The sequence below is a fragment of the Rhamphochromis longiceps genome, linkage group LG5, assembly GCF_057381845.1.
Source record: "Rhamphochromis longiceps isolate RC_006_pf linkage group LG5, R_longiceps_female_GT1.1, whole genome shotgun sequence".
In the NCBI taxonomy this organism is placed as follows: Eukaryota; Metazoa; Chordata; class Actinopteri; order Cichliformes; family Cichlidae; genus Rhamphochromis; species Rhamphochromis longiceps.
The window spans coordinates 9148724-9172343 of record NC_140561.1 but is presented as its reverse complement, the minus strand read 5'-3'; the positions used below and the strand labels follow the sequence as shown (position 1 = coordinate 9172343).

The 23620-nt window shown below is 39.2% G+C and overlaps 1 protein-coding gene and 1 long non-coding RNA gene across 2 annotated transcripts in view; one reads left to right on the top strand and one right to left on the bottom strand.

Moving 5' to 3' along the window:
- Positions 1–23620, top strand: part of cntn6 (contactin 6) — a 145312-nt gene that overhangs the window by 29794 nt on the left and 91898 nt on the right. The gene's annotated exons all lie outside the window — the stretch shown is intronic.
- Positions 5602–6958, bottom strand: LOC146669189 (uncharacterized). Its single transcript, XR_014911850.1, has 3 exons — positions 6934–6958; positions 6405–6557; positions 5602–5660 (listed from the first exon to the last, which is right to left on the bottom strand). It is a non-coding gene; the product is annotated as an uncharacterized LOC146669189 (long non-coding RNA).

Genomic DNA, 23620 nt, shown 5'->3' with positions numbered 1-23620 from the left:
TCAAGGGTTACAAGGTCGCTTTTTAAACAAGCTGGCTCAGAGAAAAGGTTACTGACAATCCAGTGCTATCAAATCAAATTACAGGTCTGGACTAGCAATGGACTTATAAACAATCTGTGTCTCTTTTTAAAAACACTCACACGCTGTGTTGAAAGAACAGGATAATTGCCAGGGGAGGCTATATCCACTGATTGCTCAAAAAAAGGTTTCTTTGTTTTTTTCATCTCTGTATATCTTCTTTAACATATTGTCTAAAATTATGTTGTATATATATATATATATATATATATATATATATACAGAAAGCTTGTTTTTCAAGTGAAGACAGACCTAGCCAGTGCACTCCATATAGCTTTTTTTTCAGGGTAGTAAAGTTTTGAAGTCCTCCAGTGAGATTAGTGTTCAATGCTGAAAGCACTATTAAAGAAGAAAAATAGTCCCTAAACAGTATTTCCTTTTTTTTAATTGTAGACTTTGTATATCTGTGATTTCACCTCATAAACTGCATACTCTATTTTATTAAAAAACAAACAAAAAAATGACAGCTTGAAAGCATAACAAAATTCTTGGTGCACATCATAACGTGATCAAACAAGTACAAGCCTAAGACAATAAAAGTAAAAAAAACATTGGTCTGCAGTATGTTAAATTAGCTTGCACAGGGACAATTTGTGTTCCCAGATTATCAAATTATATTCAGGATCGATGCCAGTGGGAGAATTTTAATTTTTTTCATATTTGTGCTGATGTGCTAATGAGGCAAATATGACAAGAAAAAAATAAAATAATACCACACAGACCATTTCTCTGTGGTACGAGTCGCCTCACATGATAAAAAAAACCAACAACAGATCTCTGTGGAGAGTTTTTATACAACAAAGGTTTCAACTAAAGAGATTGGAATGTGGATTTTATCAGTCCGAATTAATTAAAATTATGAAGACTCCACCATAAGCGGGTTGTAGTTTTTCATGATTGCCACTGCTTAAATATGAGAGATTTCAATTCTTTGCAATACTTTCATATTATTTAATTTTCTTTAAACTTCTTTAAGTTTAAAAGAGATCAGAAGTTAAAATGTGAATAAAACAGATAGTAATAGCTAACAATAATAAGTCTCTATCCTGAGGTAAAACCAAGAAAATAATTGCTTCTGAGCTCTACTGAGTAATCCCAGGTTGTTCCTAACTTAATTGGTGTAAAAAGATTTTCAAAATGTAAACAAATGCAGTCTAAAAACAATTATGCCCAATGCCCAGCTAATGGTAACTCACGATATAAGGAGATTATACCAGAGTGGTGTAATACAAAGCAAGCTCAACACTTCCTTTCTTTGCATTAGTTTGCTCAACAAAACTCAAATCCCGTCAAAAATCACAGGTCTCTGTTCAGCCTGACTTTCTACTTCAGGCACGCCCACATAAAACAGGGCTTTTTTCATGTCTTATATGACTCTTCCCACCAAAATATACCCTACGTGTACAACACAGCTGTTATAAGTAAGACGATAGAACATTGTTAATCTTGGGATTATGCACACAGAGCAGTAAAATAAACATTTCAATTCAAGTAAAACATTTTTAACCTTGAGTGCATTCTTGGTGCTGCTGTTTATTTCTAAGGTGACAGCTGCATATTACAGTTCTGAATCTCTAAATTCCATATATTTAAACATTAAAAGTTACTGTCATGACAGGGAAGACATAGAAGGTTACTTAGTCACTTTGGCCGATCAAAACTTTTACTGATTGAATAAGTATTCTTAGTATTTGTATGCTATGTATCTGTGTATGTATGTATTCTATGTGTTATGTGTTCTTGTAGCTGCAATTCCAGAATGCAAAAGAGACTTAGCCGCACATTAGAAACAACTATAAAAACATTCATACATTTTTCACCAAATAAATACATGAACTAATTAACATACACATTCTAGCGAGAATGCAATGCACAGTTTGTGCTGGTGTAATTTCATGGTCCAGCTTCATTACTTATATAAGTACAGAACAGCTTAACAAGCTGCACTCATAAAACATACAGTTTTCGCCCAGCAGAGAATCTCTGTTGCAATTAAAACATGCTGCAGAAAAAAGTGGCACTTCCAAGCACACTAGTAGATCCTGGGCCCCTAAGGGTTTTTACCTATACCAGGTACACTGAAAAAAATATGTTGTTGGATTTACTTAATTCAATGGTGGACATTTGTTGCACACAGATGTTTTGCTTTGGCAGCAACTTAAACAATTGAGTTAAATTAACACAATTTATTCATGTTCAATAAGCCTGTGCAATTTGTGTTGATAAAATGTGACTTAAACATGTTTTGATGAAGTAATTTGAGCTCTTGGAATATTTTAATCCTTCACAATTTTCTCACTTTATCCCAACACCATTCAATAACTTTTACCCAATACTACTTGGTCACTTAAATACTACATGTTATCTTCAAATTACATTTTGCTATTATATTCTAGTATCAAATACACAATTTTCAAATGGAGGCCTTATAACAGATTGTATTGTTCTCTTCCAAGATGGTTGCTGGCATCCACCAGTAACCTTTCAAAACAAAATGTCTAATTTCACTGCATTGACAGTAGGTAAAGAATTAAACTGACATTACTCCTCCACTGAATCTACATAAATCAACAGTTAAATAATGTCAGTTCTTCCGTGTTCTCTGGAATCAATCACAGCAAAGAAATTAGACTGTTTCTTTTGAAAAATGTTGGGAAAGAACAAATCAAGATCAAAAATCAAGATTCAGTTAAACAACAATTATAACTAAATAATTTGAGATAATGTTAGTTTCCATTAACATTAAATTAGGTTACTGAATTGGCAAACACCTTCCTATTAACATTACCCATTTTACCCCAATAACTAAAGAAATTAGCACTTGCAGGTCAAAACCTTTATTCAAGAGATGCAAAAATAACATTGATACAGTGACTGTCAAAAATTACAGCACTGATCATACTGTGACATCTTGGTTCAAAACAGCACACTTAGAAATATTCAACGTTCTTTACTTCAACTGAATGAAACTGAAAACACCATTTCACACGACCCATATGGGATATTTAGACTGTATAACTGTTCACGCTACATCTCTTCACTAGTAAAAGAAAGAAAAAATACAAAGAGAAATTTAAAAATGCTGCCAAAATGCTGTACAGAGCAAAAGGAAAAACAAACAACAACAACAAAAAAAACGGCCCTGTCCTCATGGCAGTTGCAGAGTATATAAAAATGAACTCTGCGATCTGTTCCTGGAATTGAGCTTCAAAAATGCAGCAGAACAAGTGTGAGATTTAAATGTCCTCTCACCTAGAGCTGATCACCTCACATGCATAATAGTGATGGGATTTCCGGCTCTTTTTAGAGAACCGGCTCTTTCGGTTCGGCTCACTAAAAAGAGCCGGCTCTTTCGGCTCCGAACCGGCTCTTCAGGTTGTTTTGTTGCTTTAATTAATTTATTATTAACAATAATATAAAATTATGCACAAAAGGAATTACTAACGTAAAAACAAGTGGTTTTATTTATATATGTTTATATATAAATATATGCGGTGGCCCCTAGAGACAAAACACGTACAAACTCCAAAACACATTTCTAGCATGAACTGAACTTCCAAAGCAGAGCTACTAGATCACTTAAATGACACAATTGAAAGCATGTGTGTATTGTTTGTGTATTTATACACAGGCACTCATATATATATTCAAATAATTTAAAAAAAAGTTCATTTACCTGTTATTACCACACACCAAATCCGGTCATTGGTACTTGCTGGCTTGTGTAGCCACAAGATAACAAAGGCTCAACACTGCGCCCAGCATCCTGGAGCACTTCTGTTGTTCTTCTGTACGTGTTTTGAGTTTTTATGTGCTTCTGAGTTTTTATATGCTTCTGAGTTTTTACGTGCTTCGGAGTTTGTACGTGTTTTTACGTGTTTTGGAGTTTTTACGTGTTTTGGAGTTTGTACGTGTTTTTACGTGTTTTGGAGTTTGTACATGCTTCAGAGTTCGTACGTGATTTGAAGTTTGTATGTGCTTTGTCTCTAGGGGCCACCGTAAATATACTTTTATTTATTCACTCCACATAAAATGTAATAAATAAATCATCTAATACAAAAATCAACTATTCACATTTCAAGTTTTAACTATTTACATTTTCAGCTTTTTCCTTTCACAAATTTAAAGTGAAAAGAACACAAAACACTGCAAACCACAACACAATTAAATATAAATTATAATATGAAAACTAAAAGAACATGCATATTCTCTGTCATATGGACCTGCATGAATAAACTTTCTCAATCCTTTATCATCTGCAACCGAAAATAGTTGTGGATGATTACTATACCTTTCTAATGTTGTTGTCCATGCCTCTCTTTCTCTCTCTCTGGCTCTGTTCCTGTGCTACTGAGTGTAACTACCGCCCCTCCCCCCTCTGCCCAGCGTAAAGCACAAGGCTCGCGTGCAGAGTGAAGCGGAAAAAAAGTGCGAGAGAGAGGCTGAGAGAAAGAAAAAAAAACAACAAACCACGTGACGGCTCGCGATAAGGTGACGGCTCGCGATAAGGAGCCGGCTCGCGTCGTTCACGTCAAAGAGCCGGCTCTAAGAGCCATTTCGTTCGCGAACGACCCATCACTAATGCATAACAGTGAGCTTTCCTTGCAGGAGCAGTTTTGTCTTAGTTGTGAGCTTTTCTTGAGAGCTGAGTTGCATCCAACTCCATTACCACCCTTTGAATCACCTCAAAAGTGTAGCAGAGCTGTGATGGGTAACTCATATTGAAGGAATAAAAAAGGTCCAAACAGCATGGCTACTGCAAAGGTCACGTTATCCAGATCTTGAAGAACTACTATACCCTCGATGATGATGCCAACATCAGAAAAGTCATTGCCTGCCGCATCCTCTGGAGACAGATGTTCTTTGTGGTTTTCTCAATCTGTGCAGTGCCCTCAGTCAAGTCCTGGTTAAACACAAAACATTTCTTTAAGATTCCTTTTTAAACTCATCTCTTTTGAATCTACCAGTTCTAATGTTATAGTAATTTAAACCAATGCAAGCAACATAGTAAATAGCTATAGCCAAAGAGTGGCCTGCCATGCTGCCATTCATGGTCTAACAGAGTTTCTAAGAGAGGGTGAAAAACATAATAATTTCAAATGCTTTACATTAGTTTTTGTTAGAAAGACACTGGCCCATCAGAAATCCAGGTTATGCCACTCAGAAGATGTTAGAATTTAGACTTTCAGCCCCACAATTTGGTTAGCTGTTGGTCAGTTGGTCTTTTTTTTTTTCCAAACAAAAGCTAATGTAAATATTGGTGGGATTTTCCTTGGTTCACTAGAATGACAAATTTAAAGTTTTTTCACACTGATGTGACCCCTAATACAGGGGTGGGGCCTCAAGGGCCGGCGGCCGAGTTCACTACCAGGCCTCATGTGAACTTCAAATTATTAAAGAGGACTACTGGTCCTAACCAGTCCAATGAGGATCAAGTGGATAACTAAATACATTTTTAAATGTTGCAAAGCCACAATCTACTCATAAAACACTCACCATGAACTCCTGCACCAAGATTGCAATTGTCTTTCACACAGATGCGGAGCACTTTGATGAGACTCCCTTTGAGCATTAATGTCATCCTAAAGTATTATAACAAAGAAAACAGAGATTTGTGAACTTTTCAGTAGCACAGAAGAAAATGATCCCAGACAAAAACTCTTGACTTTTTAAACCAGTCAACATGCAACACCAGCATCTACAAAGCAATATCAAAAGTTCCTGTTTGACATCAACTTTATGGATATATAGTTTCCAGAACATATTTTATTTTTATTTTTTTTTGGCCTGTCCCGTTTGGCTCTTTTGCCATCAGAATTGTTGTCTAAAGGCAAAGAAAGATGCCCAACGGATTTACTTTACCAAATTGACCATCCCAGCCTTGCCATAATGGTCCATTTGATTCACCTTTTATTGTTTATTTTATTTTCACTTACTGAATATGGGACAGACTTGACTGGGGGAAAGAAGGGGAGAAAGAAAGAGGGAAAGAGAAACAGCTGAGAAGAGGGACGGGGGAGAAGGGCAAAAACCAACAGAATGAGCAGAAAAAGAAAAAAAAAAGAAGAAAAAAAGAAAAAAAAAAAGCATATATCAATCACCTGGGTCACCTGCTGAGAAAGAAAAAAGAAAACATATATTTTTTAAAAAAGATAAATTTTTCTCAGTGGGCCAGTAAATGCATGACGAAAATTATGGCATCCTTTCAGTGGAATCAGTACTCACTTGTAATAGTTGACTGTTTCAATGGATGCAGCATAAAAATCTTTTACTGACCTAATGCAATACATATAAACTTTGTAGTTAAAGAATTTTAAAGTTCTTACTGTCATCATGGCAGCTACATCCTTTAGCTTTGTGCCCTGTTCCCCCGATCACTTTGCAAACACTTTCAGCAGACTGTCAGAGAGAAACTCAGCTCCGTCAGAAACCTTGACTGTAAAGGCATGGTTGGGATGCACTGGAATGCTGCATTTTATCTGAAATGACATAAAATTATTTTGAAATAACAGCAGGCATTGTGCTTGGTTAATAATCAGTAATGTTTTGTTGAATAAAAACTGTGTTTCCAGATCTTATGGGATTCAAAAAATCCAAAGATGTTTGTTCCTGATTTGCAACCCAACAACCCAGAAGTTACAACCTCATTTTAGTTCAAGTGTGCATTAATGTGAGTCCAGTAATCACCTTTCTGACAATACATACAGGTATAAGTTAAACCTATGGCAGATTTTGGATTTCTCAGTTGTATTAATAGGGTGGTCTATTTGAGTATGCATGCACCTAATAATTATAAAAAACCTATTATAATTAAGTTACAGAAACCTTAAGCGAAAATAGAATATACTTTCTTACCATAACACCTTGAACCCACAATCCATTAGCTGACTCCTGGTGAAATGCAGAATAGAGGTCATCTCTCAATGTGCAGCAAAAAAAACAAAAACAAAAGGACAGCAGGTGAGGGCAGGAGGGGTAGGGATGTAAGCTAGCATAATGCCACTGATGATATTAGCTAAAGCTGTTCAATGTCCAAAATCTCACTAACACCACGGTGCAGTAAATACACAATGTAACTGAAGAGTCATTTGGCAAATCTATTCACACAGAAAACCAAATTATGTTATGAGTGCCTCGTAATTAGGTTTAATGTGATATTACGGCTCTTGTGCCAAAGACAAATTCAAATGAAAAAGCGCCAATTCTTTGACAACAGATAAAACAGCAAATAAGCTAACGGCTCTTTTTTAGCATGTTACATGGTGACACTCTAGACGTTTAACTACATTTGGCTGAAATATGGTAAATATTAATTCAAAAAATCAAGACATACCAAAAACGTAGAGTTGACTGCTCGACTTGACTGAGATGGATGCCTTTTTTAAACCACGATCCAAAGCCCGCGAGACAAAATCACGCGTGGTTTCACGAGATTTAACGTTGCTATCTTATTGACTTACTTCACCTGAACATGATATGAACAATTTAATACACCCTTTCTGCATATCATGTAGTTTTTACACTATATAGTTACATTTATCTTTAAAAGATTAGGCAATTGTGTTAAATACATGCAAGATGCTTACATAAATCCAAGAGATGGCCAGTCCCTTTTTTTCAGTGTACTATGATGTCATCATGTTGCCTGGCAACGGCTCACGTTGTATAATGGCGTTTCATAATTCTTATTTCACAACAACATCTAAGTTTTGTATACCAACCGCAGTTATGCATGGCATAATACGATGGTGTCAGGTTGCCTAGCAGCCAACTAGCAACAGATACTATCTTCTTCCTAAATGGCCTGTTTTTAGCATTTATGGACCTATAACACCTTATCAAAGCATCATGCTGTTTTAGTTTCATTAAAATAAAATCTCATTTATATCCACAAAAGCTGAAATATACATAATATGTTATAATGTTGTCATGTTCCCCAGCAGCCACCTAGCAATGGGCTAAAATGGCCCATTTTTTAAAGCATTTATGCACCTACAAAACCATGTAGAAGCATCAAATCATTTTCATTTCATGGCCGACAGCATGACAAAATCAAGCAATACTGTACTGTGGGCGTGATCTAGTATAAATAAGCTGAGTAAAAATACAACGATGCCAGAAAAGATTATTGCACTTAGTGTTATTGCACATGTGTGGATGTGTGTGTTTGTTCAGTTAAAGTCTTTGTTGTGGAGTCTGACAGCAGTGGGGAGGAAAGACCTGCGAAATCTCTCCGTCCCACACCGTGGGTGCCGCAGTCTCCCACTGAAGGAGCTGCTCAGTGCTGTCACAGTCTGCTGCATGGGGTGGGAGACGTTGTCCAACAGGGATGACAGCTTAGCCGCCATTCTCCTGTCACTCACCACCTCCACTGGGTCCAGAGGGCATCCTAGAACAGAGCTGGCCCTTCGGATCACCCTGTTCAGTCTCTTCCTGTCCCCAGCAGAGATGCTGCCGCCCCAGCAGACCACACCATAAAAGATAGCAGAAGCCACCACAGAGTCATAGAAGGTCTTCAGGAGTGGGCCCTCCACCCCAAACGACCTGAGTCTCCGCAGCAGGTACAGCCTGCTCTGCCCTTTCCTGTAGAGGGCGTCTGAGTTATGAGTCCAGTCCAGTCTGTTGTTCAGATGAACACCAAGGTACCTGTAGCTGTCCACAGCCTCAATGTCCATACCCTGGATGTTCAGTGGTTGCAGTGGAGAATGCTTGTGCCTGCGGAAGTCTACCACCAGCTCCTTGGTTTTACTGACATTATTCTATTATTTGTTATAACGACACACCAGCAATCATTTATGCATTTACATGCCTGCTGACGTCAACAAAAAATTGTAATATGGTAGCAGTATCGGTAACCCTGGTTACAAACAGAAACAGCGCTAATGTCACTGTGCGCTGATGTCACTGTGCTCGCTTCATATTAAATAACAAACATGTTTTTATTGTCATATTACCTCTCAGCATCGCTGGTGTGCTACAAAGAGAGAGAGAGAGCATTTAGCAATAAAGTGCTGGGAGTAACACTGTTGTGAGGCAGCAGTGTGAATCAACCTTTTTTCACTTCTTTCCTGACACCATGCAACATGCATTTGATTGACTTTCCTTTTTAACCAGAAAATACTTTGGTTCTTGTTCTGCATCACGGCTGTTCCATTCCACTAAGTCCTGCCACCAAACTAATTGGGCTTGGTGTGAAACCTCAAATTGTTCAACAGGCTTTGACAGGCGAGAGAAAACAGTGACTGCTACAGTTGCATGTGCTTTAATAAAAAACCTGTGTGGAGTGTCAAAAAGAATGGGGGGGGAAAAAGACTCTTTGCTGCTCTGTTTTAGACAAGCAGGAAATGACAGGTTTAAGTGTTTTCTTCTTCCAAACGTTTTCTTTCTTCTTTGACAACTGCAAGGTCACTGACTGTACCGTTTTAGCTTACAGGCTAACAATAGGTAGGTACCATATTACACCTGCTGTTTACACTCCAAAGATATATTAGCATCATTCAATACTGTATTTTTGCACTCATTTGATAACCGCTTGATCTATTCCTTGTTGCTGCTCTGCTTGGCTGTATACAACAGACTCCTTCAACCTGTTCACTGTCTTCATATTGTGGATCATATCTCGTTTTCTCTGCCGTGCAATTGATCTTAGACTGTGAAAGGGAAACCTGCCAGCTTTACATAATTGGATTTCAAAAGATTGCTTCTCTCTTTGAGACTTACATCAATCTCTGTACCTATTAGAAGGAATGAAGTAAATCTTATTGTCATTTCAATTGTCTTTTATTGAAGGTATGCATCAGAGGTATGTATTGTATATGTCATGCTCTCTAAGATTACAGCCTCTTCCTAAAGTGAGCAACCGAGATTGTGTGTAGCACAGAGGCAGCATCTCCTGTCTAATTTCTGCAGCTGCAGTCTTAAATATGTTAAATTAGAATATTGCTTGCTATATAACTAGGGTGGATGCTTTACATTCATTTTGAGAATAATCCGAGAACAGTAAATGTGTGAGGACACGAACAGCACGCGCACAAAACAATGCCTAGCAGCTCTAAGCCTCTCTCCCTTTTGCAGTAGTTTCGCTTCACTTTCCATCACAGCAGAGTGTTGCGATCATTCCTAGTTTCTGTGCGGTTGATAAGACCCCGCTCAGTTCATTGCTGTTTGTCACAGGCTGCAAACACCATGTTCGGTGGACAAAGGCTTTGCATACTAATTTCAGCCTGTTTAAATGTTTCAAGCAGCAGCAGTAGCAGCAGCAGCCAGGTGTGGTCATGTCCTGGAGAGACTTTTAACAAGCTATCCCCCCAGTCACTCCTCCGCTTGCTGCTGCTCCCTATTATCAAATGCTAAATGTTTGTCCTCATGCGGAGATGAAGCGCAGCATTTAATTGGCTACTATGATCGATCAGGACAGCTTGTATTAAAGCGCATGAGCGGGGGGGTTGGCAGAGCGCTTGTGATCTGCTCCTGTCAGGATTGAGCACCAAATTGCCAGGGAGGTGTTTTTGTGAGGAGGGAGGGGGAAAGAAAAGTTTTGCACATTTAATTGAAATTACAGTTTATCACAGCTTGGATCCTGTTTTGGTCCCCCCTCACTTTTAGTTAGTTATTGTGTTCACTGAGGTATTTGCTGAGACCTCGAAACAACGGGAGATTACCAAGCTAACATTTGGAGGCAAAAACCAAAAGTGAAGAGTCATTGTTCTCAAACTGTGGCTATTAATCTCATACTGCAGAGGGAAATAAAGTGGGTTAAAAATAAGTGGCCAGTCTATAAACTATTACGATTGTTTGCATTGGACAGTCATGATGGTACTGTTGCCTTTGGCTTCACCATTTCCACTGGCCTCGCTCCTGTCAGCGTCTTTGTAACTTTGTCACCAAGATTTCAGTGATTACCTCCTACTCCAGTGTTACTGACAGAAAGGATCCAGCTGCCTGTGTACTAGGAAATAAACATAAGCAATCCTATTTTAATTTACTCTAATATTGAACAAAGGGAAGGAAAAAGGTTTTGGTTTTCCTGTTTGGTATAGAGTCTACTTTTGCCATTGGAAATAGTGCGTCATACTACTTTACCGAGATGGTAAGGTATCCATTAGTGCTTGTTTGTTTGCTGTTTGTTTGGATTTGCACACCAAAGGGTCAAATTGCTCTGTGAAATTTTACTTCTGCCATCTCAGAGAGTAATTATCTACTGAATTATAGGTCTTGTGAGATATAAGCAAATTAAGTCATTATCAGAACCTCTGAAATTAAAAATCTACTTTGCTAGCAATACATTTAATATGCAGGTGACTATATCATGAGCCAGAGCTGTCTAAATATGATGAATGAACTGTGTTAATCATATAAAGGAAAACACTGGCCATCAGGTACTTTCACCCATCCTGTATGAGCCACATAGAGCCATCATCCATGGAGGTAGAGCAGGGCACCTACTAATCGATCCCCGTCCACTCCAGTGTGCATGCTAAATATCCTTGGGCAAGATACTAACCTCAAGTCTCTGCATCCATCGAAGTATGAATGTTTGTGAATGTTTGATAGAAAGCACTTACATAGGAAAGAACAGAAAAAGTGTTTGTATGAATGGGTGTGAATGGGTGAATGAGGCAAGATGTGTAAAAAGTGCTTTGAGTGTTCAGTTAGAGTAGAAAAGTACTATAAAAGAACCGGTCGATTTACCATCGTCCTGTGGGTCCAGCACCTGCAGGAGGAGCCACTGAGTTCCAGCACTGAATTGCAGGTAAAGACGCAGGCCTTGACCGCTGCCAAAACTTTGTTTGAAAAGTCTGAAAGACACTGGCTAGACATAGTCAGGTTCATCTTCACGGCCTCACGGTGACAGGTGAAGAGCAAGGATGATTGTACTTGCAGCTCATATGAGGAGGGTGCTTCCTTGTGCCTTCATGTTGTGGAATGGGTGCTGGCTATTGTTTATCCTTCTATGGCAAACAGAGTATCTAACCTCTGAGCCCTCAGCTCCTACTCAAGGACTTCAGCACTACAAGCAAGGTCCTTTCAGGTGGTGCAGGTGGTGACCGGGGTAAGAACTTTGTGAACACTGGTGCAGAGAATGCCACATGTGTGGATGGATAAAAGTTCTTAAGAAACGTAAAGCATCTTTGCAGGTGCTGATGCTAATGAATGTGGGACTTAAAATACCCCCAATCCCATATAGACCCAGGAGCCATGGATTCAACATGATGTTAAAAACATTACTGTGACACTGTGGTTCATTCTAAAGGGTTTGTATCACAACATTTCTGCAGATTTGTCAGCTGCACAGTCGGAGGTGTTCAGATGGATTAGCATTTGGTGACTACGGAGGCCACTGAACTCATTGTCATGTTCACGAAATCAGTTTGAGAAAACTTTTGCTTTGTGACATGGTGAACCATCATGCTGGAATCATCTGGCTTCTCTCCCTTGACCTTTCTCATCAGCAAAATCTGTTCCCTAGAACTGACGCACACACTGATGAATTGCTTGTTTTTTCACAATTCTGAGGAAACTGAAAATCCCAGGACATATGCATTTCCTGAAATACACAGACCAGCCTGTCTCGTCAGTTATGCCACTGAGAAAGTCACCATTTAGATATTGACAAGAAAATAAACTGAAGCTCCCGATTTTATGCATCATACCGCTGCTACGTGATTGGCCAATTGAATTATTTTTGTATCTACTTGATGGTGCACCGCCAAACAAGTATCCAATGGATACTTATGAGCTGCCGCTAAGATTTGACAGAGTCATGATGAAACTTAAACAGACTTGTGCGCTCATTGTCAGTGATATCCTGGCTTATGCTGGAGTGATGCAGAGGTTTCTGCTCATATGCCTCACTCTCTTAGCTGCTCTTGTAAGGAGAAACTGTGATGGTTTGTAATCTTGACAACAAATCACTCACAGCAGGGGGTTTACAGTGTTTGCACATTACATGTCTGAAGTCTGGGTATTTTTTGTTCCATTTGATTTATTTGCCCGCATGAGAACAATGCTATTTGACTTTACATGGCACTAAATCTCACATGCCATGCTCCAGGTGATCTGCTAGGAGGTTCATTAAGAATACAGACAGAATCAGGCCAACTACTCTGCAGCCAGTGACCAAAAAAAGTCTTCAGGCAGAAGGAATCCTACTGGACTAATAATGATGTTTGATGTTTTTTCATGCGTACTACCAACAAGTGTGCAGTGGAAAATATTTTGGGCATCCTACTTTTAAATTTTCTTTGAATTATGGATTAAAAAACTACCAAGGAAGTCAGTCTATGATATAAGCAGTTTGCCCCATGTGATTATTCTCTTATAAATGATCTGCTGTAAAATAAAGAAAATAAGACAAAGTTGGAAAGCAAACTTTATCCCTCTGTGAGAAGACTTGCAGGGTCGGCCCATGACTCCAAGCAGTGAGAGGTGTTGCTTTCAGAGGAAACTAGCTTACAATCACATGTACTAAAACTCATCTCCTCAAAATAGATTTAACTGCTCTCTACAATTGACTTTGCTCTGGTTCAGGTTATGTCTGCTGAAGTCTGTCTGTCCGCTTGCAAGGTTCATTTTTGTTCCCACAGCTGGAGTTCCTGCTGTGTTGTTGGAAACCCTGCATGCGCTCAAGCTTTGGCTTGTGAGCTCAGCAGCCCTCTGCCTCTCAGAACATTTGCCTCTGAAATGCAAAATAGCCTTTGTGGTATTTTGAAGAAGTTTGTAGTGCACTTTAAATTACCTTTTTGGAATGTTTTTCAAATGATTTTTGAGTTATTTTGTGCACAATTCGTACTACTTTGGATATCTTTGCCAATCTTAATAGCGAATATTCAGGGTTAAATGGAGCACAGTGTTAAATAGAAAACTCAGGTTGTATTGGTATCAGCTACTTCCTTCATGCTTCACAGTTACTTGATCATTCACCAGCTAATTGGCAATCAGGTGACTAGGAACATGCAAGTGTGTTCGTGTAACTATCTAATTGTGACAAGTATGAGGTTTTTGAGAGCTTCTTCAAAGAGCAGAGTTTTCTGCTTTTCCTCACTAAGGAGACATCAATTGGAAGACTTGAACTTCAGCTATAGAAGCTATAGAACTCAATTAATAAGCTATTTGACTTTGTTGATCCATCATAGCAGAATAGAGTCCCATCCGTCCATCCATACTCTTCCGCTTATCCCAGTTGTCATAGGGCAAGAGGCAGGGTACATCCTGGACAGGTCACCAGTCTGTCGCAGGACTGACACACAGAGACAGATAGCCATTCACACTCACTTTCACACCTTTGGGCAATGAATCACAAATCGACCTGACCCCACCAACTTGCATGTATCTGGACTGTGGGGAAAGCCAGAGTACCTGGAGACAACCCACGCAAACATGGGCAGAACATGCAAACTCCGCACAGAAAAGCCAGATGGTGAACCCAGCAATACTATGAATTTTGACAGGATGCCCGCGAGTTCAGACACTAGTGGTGGTGAAGATGAATATGGAGGGCTCTGAGAGACCAGGCTGAGGTGGAGCTACAGAGTTAGATAGAAGATAATTACACATAAAAGAGGCTGATTGGCTCACAGAAGAAACAACTTCGCCAGAGTCATGACGACAGGCTTGAGTTTGGCTGGGTTAGATAATATTCTAAATATAATTTTCTTACCATAGAAAAAAACAGAGGTTATTTTGAAACACTAAATCATTTATCAAACAATATTCTAAAAGTGGGTAACAATAGTAATAATTATAATAATTATAATAAATATAATAATATTTCCTCTTACTGGAATGATTACAACACTGGTTCCGCTTCTGCAGCACAGAAAGAAATTCAACAATAATCATATAATTGCCTTTATTAATTTCAGGTGGAATAACGTTCTCTGTTATAATAATAATAATGGATACTTTATTGATCCCCATGGGGAAATTACTTGTTTTTTCTCTGCATTTGACCCATTCACTCAGTGAAGCAGTGGGCAGCCCACTAAGCAGGCGCCCGGGGAGCAGTGTGTAGGGACGGTACCTTGCTCAGGGGTACCTCAGGGTAGCCGTTAAGTGGATTCGAACCGCCGACCTTCCGATCATGGGGCGACCACTTTACCTACTGAGCTATCCCTGCACAACAACCATTATGTTAATGGTTGTTGTGAAAAATTTCAAAGTACTTGTTTTTCTCTATTGCTGTAGTTACTACAGGTACCATAGATGCAGTAGGTGCTAGATAGTGGTGGTAGCAATTGTACATGCACTGTATATTTTTTGTAAAAGTCCATTGACCAAAAGGTTGTACACAAATGTTGTCAAACTCAACTAGGAAATGCATCAAACGTATCTACCAGCTCAGACACAGACATCTGGATCAGTACACAGAATTCAAAGTGAAAAAGTCAACGTGTTTGTCTTCTTTGGTGACTGCAGTCAGTGCAGCTCCCTCCACACAAAGCTCACATAGGTTAATGTCATCTTGGTTAAGCTAATTTAGCCATAGCTTTTAACAGGAGCATGTAATGTTTGTGGGGCACCATCATAACTGTGTCTATCAAAAGACATGAGTGCATGTGTTAGAATGCTGGGTGTTTGGGATGTGATATGCCTTTTATGTCAAAAGTTATGGAAATTCTTTAAATCTGGTCCATACTTCAGTTTTATACCCCCAGTGTCTCTTTAGGTGCAATGAAACAATAAAACTTGAAACAGGGGGGCGGATACTTTTACTTTCTGCTACATAGTCTAGGATTTTTTCTTACATACTTAGACCTCAGAGGATTGTAGAAGCCTCCCACCAAAACAAACCCAACACAGCTGTCATCTGAAACAACTGTAGTTTATACATCAACAAACAAGATTAATACTCCTGTTGCTAGGGGGAAATAGAAATCCAGACTGCATATTTTATTTACTTCCACTTTGACACAGAGGGGGACTTGGCTGGGTGATGTTCAGCTGCTCATTCAGTGTTGCTTTGAAGCCACTCAATGCCTCGGAGAAGTGTGTGGCCTGCGTGACCTGACATCGCCCTGTGTGTTGCACTGGCTGTAAAAGCAGAAGACAGCACCGAAACACTGGAACTCACATGTTTCACTGTGCCAGCCAAAAGAGTCTGAATCCCCACACCCACCCCACTCAGTAGGGTTGAGTCCAAGTCGACTCACAGTCAAACAGGTCTGTAGAGGAGAAGGATTCAAAATCATGGTATTGAACTTGCCTGAGCATCGTTAAATCATGTGGATGAAATCACTTTTTAGCCTCGTTTAGAGCAGGGGTCACCGACCTTTTTTCTTCTGTGAGCTACTTTTACACAGCAAAGTATCAGACCTACTCATGCTTAACAAAATATTACTTGTATAGCCATTTTCAAGAGCGCATATAGTGTATAAGAAGTTTCATTCACAAGTATCTGACCGTTGTATATGTTGTACTTCAAAATGGTGGAAATGATCATGAACATATAGAGATCATGCACAAAGAAATTAAGGCAAGTTTGGCAAGTTTATTTGTATAGCACAATTCAACAACAAGGTGATTCAAAGTGCTTTACAGAGACATTAGAAACAAGAACAAATAAAAAGCATGATTTAAAATTGATTAAAACAAGCAAATAAACTAACTAACTAATTAACAAACAAACAAACAAACAACAGTATATAAAATCAAAACAGATAAAATCAGAACAATAGATAAAATCAGTAGTTAAATGTAAGTTTTGAAATTTAAGCTTAAAGTGTGGATTTGGTGCTTTATTCAAATGCAGCTGAGAACAGGTGAGTCTTCAACCTGGATTTAAATAAATTAAATAGCATAGATATGCTGTACTCCTGAAGAACACCTCAAAAAATGTGTAAAAGTCAGATAATCCAAACTAATTCAACAGCATGTGATCCAGCATATCTGAAGGACTTGAACTTCTCTAAATTCACAGTTTGTCAAAGAAATAAAGAACAAAAGATGCACATTTCTGAGCTCATAAATTCACCGTCTTTTTACAGCGTGCATGAGTTGCACAGTTTCTGTCAGTGAGAAGACTGGCACTGCATAGATTCAACCAGAGAGCTGTATGCAGCCACTGAGGTTCACTCTGATGGAGTCATTTAAATGTTCATCTGTCAGTCTGTTTCTGTGCTTTAATTTATAACATTCATGTCAAAAAAGGCAGATTCACACAGATATGTCGACCCAAACAAAGCCGCTACTTTTAGACCAGCCTGATGAAGAATTGTATAGTTGTCTGGGTCTCCAGAAATGTTGGGAATGTTGCTCAGATTTAAGCTGGACATCATTTTGGAGATTTATTATCTCCATCTCCGTCTCCACAGGATCAACACTGCAAAGCTCAGCCATCTGTCCTGACAACTCACTGATGTCAACATCTAGGAAGGGGTTAACAATGCTGTCACAGAGGGCTCCGGTTTCTCAAAGTCACAGAATCAGTCTGACAACTTCTGTCCCAGCTTGGACAGCAGGTCACAGACCCTGTGTCCGTTAAACACCTTTTCTGCCCCTGAATGGGACTGTAGCATCTTTGCAACTTAGGTGCAGCGCTGAAAGTCTTTTATTTTGTGTCTGCTGGATATAAAATGAGAGCTTAGTTGTGAACGCCTTCAGAACACTGTTCATTTCACACACTGTTTTGTCTCTACCCTGCAACTGCTGGTTAATTTTTTTCAATCACATCCACTAGGAAAGCCAGATCCAAGAGCCACTCAGCATCACTTAGTATTGTGGTATCCTCTCCTCTCATTTCCATGATCTCACACAGCAAGGAAAAAAAGCATTCCAGTATCTTACCTCTGCTCAGCCACCCAAGGAAATCTCCATATTCTGCAGAATATTCCTCTGGGAAAAGCCTGAAGCCCCAGTGTTGCTTGGCCTTTGCATGAATGGAGTTAATGATTTTAACAGCAGGTGTCACAACATGATCAAACCCCATGACTTTTGCACAAATAGCCTGCTGATAGATGATGCAGTGATAGTTCAAAAATTTAGGAAAGTCTGGGTCGACTTTGCAATGTGCAAATAATCCCGAGTGATGTCCTGTCATGGCTGGTGCTCCATCAGCTTTAACAGAAACCAGTTTTTCAATGGGAATCTTTTTTCCCCCAACAAGTACCACTCCACTGCATTGTAAATGTCAACTCCCTTGGTGGCGGTTTTCAGTGGCAGTAATGTCAAAAACTCCTCTTTTGTAGAAAATTCATCGAACACCATGCATGTGAAAACAGCTAGCTGTGCTGTATCACTGTAGTCCACAATCTCATCACACTGAAGTGAATACCAGGAACATCTGTTCAGGTCCAAATCCAGCTGTCTGTCTGCATCCGCTGACAGTGCGCAAACCTTTCGTGCTACAGTGTTTGAGACAAGCTGGACATTAACTATGGCAGAAAGAATCTTTATGCTCCCGGAACAATGATTCTGCCACAGCAGTCATTGCTTTTTTAATGATCCCACCATCAGTGAAGAGTTTTTTGTGCTTGCAGGATGTGTGCCACTTTAAATGATGCCTCGGTTGATGCGCTAGCCTTCTTCATCTGTTAAGTGATTGTTGTTTTTGAAGGATAGTTTTCAGCTCTTTTACCTTTTCTTTGCAGAGGTTGCTTCCCGCAGGAAAGTCCTGGGAAAAGTTACTGTGGTGAAATGCAACTCCACATTGCATTTTTTTCCCAAGAGCAAGGTTCGCGCCATAGATCAAACATACTTGTTGTTCACATTTGTGAAAAAAAAGTCAGTTTCTCACTCCTCATTGAAATAATACTTTTTTTGCCTCTCACTTGCATGACCTATGCTGCTTTCATTGTTGCCTTGTCTGCCTGCTAATTCTGCATGGCATCTAATCTCAATGACTCCGTCTTCCCCGCTCCAGTTGCAGACAGCAGCCCCGCTGAAGCCCTACAGCAGAGGTATTGAAAAGAAGACCTTAGAGCCTTTTTAGTTCACTTAGTTTGTCACTTTGGGTCAAACTATCTAAATACTGGATAGATTACTAACCTCCTGAAAGTAAAACTCTGGGGTCTTTTGAAGGAACAGCAACTAGCCACTGGTACAGATACACAGATGAAACCTGGGTCAAAATCAAAGCCCAAGAAGTGGAAGCCTTCACCTCTTCAACTCAGTGGTTAGAAACAAAGTTTACCAGGGAAGATACAACGGATAATAGTTTGCAGTTTCTGGACTGTGTTGTGCACATTGAGGAGAAATCCACACATGCTGACCAGTACATACTCTTTGACTACCACCACCTCTGGAACACAAACTTGGAGTAATCAGGACCCTGCAACACCGAGTGGAAAATGTTCCCTATAAGCCAGAAAGGAAAGGAAAGGAACACACACATGTAAAGAAGGCGCTTAAAACATGTGGTTATTCCAACTAGGGTTTCATAAAATCAAGATGCACAGTAAACAAGGTCAGACACCAACTTGGAGAAACAGAGTGACAAACGGGACAACAGTGTCATCCCTTGTGTAGCAGGTTTATTAGAGAAACTCACGAGAGTTTTCTCCAAACATGACATCCCAGTTCACTTGAGACCCAGCCACACTCTCAGAAAAAAACTGGTTCATCCCAAGGACAAAACTCCCAAACACAAGATAAACAACATAGTGTATGCTGTGCAGTGCAGCGAGGAGTGCTCAGATGGAGAAACCAAACAGCCACTCCATAAATGCATGGCACAACCTGGAAGAGCCACCACGACAGGACAAGACTCCATCTGTCCATCTGCATCTGAGGGATAAAAGTCACTCTCATATTTTGGACTGAGAAGACAGATGGTTTGAAAGAGGAGTGAAAGAGCCCGTCTATGTTCACTGTGAACAAACATCTTTGAACAGAGGGGATGGCTTACAACACCAACTGTCTGCCACCTGCAATGCAGGTTTGCATCTCAACCCCCACTCACATCTTGCATCAAATGATATCAGTAGATCACATGATAGGGTGTAGCAAGGTCTCCCAATGGTTTCACCCAAAACCACTGCTGACAATGACCCACACCTTTTTTCACACCTTGGCTCAGTGATGAGGCACATGATCAATAGCAGGTCAGCAGCCCTCTTAAGGAACAACTCCCACTAAAATACTTAAATACCTGGGACTCTGAACCATTTGGTTTTAGAACTGAAGAAGCTTCTTGGATGAGAGTTGAAACGTCTTCAAGAAACTTGAAGAAACTCAGTTACTTTCTTTCCAAGCTCCTCAGATGATCTCCTGAAGACTAATATTTGAACAACCTGAAGCCGGAGCTTCTAGCTCTCAGGGATTGCTTGCACATATGCTGACCCCATTATTAGAAACTCTGATCACATGTAATATAAGCACCAACCATAATAATAGTCTATTTATTCTTGGAAAATAAGCTATGCTTTAACTTAATTTAACTTCACTCCTGGGTTTTGACACATTTTATGGTCTATTGATTGATACTGATTGAACTGACTTCTGCACCTCACTATTTAAGGACAGAATAGGAGAGGTCCTCGTGGTTGGCAGGATTATAGCATATTTAATTTTCATGCCAGAGGCTGCATTTTCTGCTTTCCCACAGGATTGCAATTAAATTTCACTTCTTCTTTTTAAATCTCAGTTTTTCGAAAAAATGTAGCCATGCAGTTGTTAATAAAAGCACAAATATTCAAAAATATTGTCATCCAAGGTGAGCCAGGGTTTATAATGTCATTAAGGGCCTGTACTTCCATTCAGTGAAGAATGTGGGGTGATGCACTTGAAATTGTCAGGAAAAGCTGTGACATTTTTTTTTGGTATTGCTTTTTCAGAACATTGCCTATTTAAAAGTTAAATAGCTAGTTTATTGTTTTAAAAAGGATGATTACACTGTATTTCTTTTTTCTTCTCTTTGTTATGACTGCTTGTCTGGCTGTTATTATTTTTGCACCATTAACTGATATCAAAACTAATGACACATTTGTAGAAAATCCTGAATTCATTATCATTAATTGAGGTAAGAAGATTAGCCCAAAACGAGAGGCTCAGTGGATGATAAACGAGTTGAAACCTCTCAACAAAGTGCCACTTGCAGTCAGAAGTGGCCTAAGTTGTTAATGATCACCAGTAGCAATTTTCCCATCAATTATAATGACAAGATAATGTAAAAGGTATCTCCACAGGAAGCCTCTCTCTTTTTGGTGGTAAAGCACTGATGGAGACGTGAAAATGAGCCTTGTGGACTGCTGACTGCAGCAACACAGTTTCGCTGCATGTGCCAGACTGTGCCACTGCAATTAAGTGCTGAGCTTGTGTAATGGAGCAGCAGCGTGAAGAATACATGGAGGTCACCAGAGTGAAAGGTTCACCAGTCACAGCTGTCATGGCTCTGATCTTCAAGACTTTGAGAAAAACTTGTCTTAAATGATGGTTTTCAGTCACGGGCTTTTCTCAAATTCTGAGGAAATCACAGCACCAAAACTATCCGCCTTCTCTTCTGAAAAAGTCTATACTGATTCCTGACACCAGTGGAACAACCCACCAGAAGATCATCTTTCATGGAGCAAACACGGTCTGATGTGCGTGGAAAGATATAATATCTATAGTATATTTGCAGTATGCAAAGTATTTACTGTAGAACCTAATATTAACCTGTCAAATGACACAAGCACGAGACATGCTGTTTAAACGAGACAGAAAGAGAATGAAGACAGTAAAACGTACCCACTGTGACATGACCCAGTGGTTTATAACTCCACATTTCAAAACCTCAGTGTCATCATTTTATCTTCCTACCGTGTTGGTTTTTCTAGTTCTAGAAGTTGAAGGATTTCTTATTAATTACAGAAACCTGACAGTGTGACTCGAATTATTCATCCCTTATCAAACTTTCCCGAGGTGGTTGCTCTATCATATGCCACCCTTGAGTGTCTGGTCAAAGAGGAGGTCTTACTGCTGTGTCTTTCAGTTTTCATCAGTTAAAGTCGAGAGTGAGGATCCCTTTTACCCTGCTGCAGTGCGTTGTCCACACGGCCAAGCCAACTTTATTTATAAAGCACTTTAAAAACAGCTAGCACTGACCAAAGTGCTGAACATAAAGTAAGAAAAAATATTAATATAAATACTAAAAATAAAAATGCAATAACAGTAAACAATATTGAACACCAACATCAAAAGACAATAAAATCCAAATAAAATCAACATTTCTATACCGGGTTAAAAGCCAGACTGAAAAAGTGGTTTTCCAGACCAGATTTAAAAATATCGACAGAAAATGGCCCAAATAGGTTTTCTTTACTTTTAAGGAGTGACTTCTTATCCTTCACCTTGAAGCTATCCAGACTGGAATACTTGGTGACACACTCATGTTGACGATATCATCTTTGACAGAGGTCTTTCAGTATCGTGGATTCTTTTCATTCATTTCATGTGTCCTCCCCCTCACATTACAAAGGACACACATTGGACAGAGTTTTTACCTGATTTTATTTGTTCCAAAGACATTCTTCTTTCTGATCATGGTTCAATTCTTGGTAACTTGTCCCATTATCTGACTCTATCTGCCATTACCCATGTGGTTAGCTCTTGGATTTTAAGTTCCTTTACTGCTGTGAAATTCCCAATCCTTTTAATTTAGTCTCATGCTCTTACAATGTTGGTCTCTCAACAACTATTTTTAATATTTCTTGTCTTTCCAATGTATACGATGTCCCGTTAAAATGAGATTAATTCTTTCAAACTCTCTGCTGGGATAAATGATGCTGTTAAAAAATTGAGTGTTTGTAGAGATCAGCTCATTTATATGCTCAACTCAAAGTAAATTTTAGTTTCTTTTGACACTTTAGTTGAAGATGTGAAGTCTACCTGCATTTCAAAACTAAACTGATTTTAAAGAGCAGAGGTAGTCCTACGGTGTTTTTCAACACTACTAGTAAAATGCTGTCCCAATTTTTAAAATGAAGATTCAAATTTTCTCTCTTAGAAATAATATTTTACTTTCAACATTATATGTTTAAATTAGCTGAGCCAATGAATGTGCACTCTTGCTTCCTTGACATATCTTTCAGTCACTGGTCCTGTTGTACTGCCTGTAATCAGTTTGCTGATTGGTTTAAAGGGAAAAAAAGGCAGAACAGACACAGAAATTGGCTCGCAACCAGCTGATAATGATAGACATGGATTACAATGACAGGGATTACATTAAAGCCTGTTAAGTAATTTTGTATACTTTTTGGGGGTGTTTATGTTAATAAAGACAGCAGTTTGAATTAACAAAGGCTCTACAAATCCTTTTTTGCCAGTACATTTTACCACTTTTTTATGGATTAGGACACAGTCATTTAGCAGAGTTCAAGGGAATAACACTGGAAAGTGGCTCTTACACACAAAAAACATTGCCTTGTAATATCCATTCACAATAGCCCAGAGACCCAGGAGCTGCACTGTTATTTAGCCATAGCCTCATGTATAATGGATGATGAAATGTCTTGCATGAATTCAGCGACCTTTGCTCTTATTATGGCCGGATGACAATCACAGCGTAACATCACCGTATGCTCTCATGTGAGGCTCAGATAACTGCTTTTCTTCTTTCACCATTTCT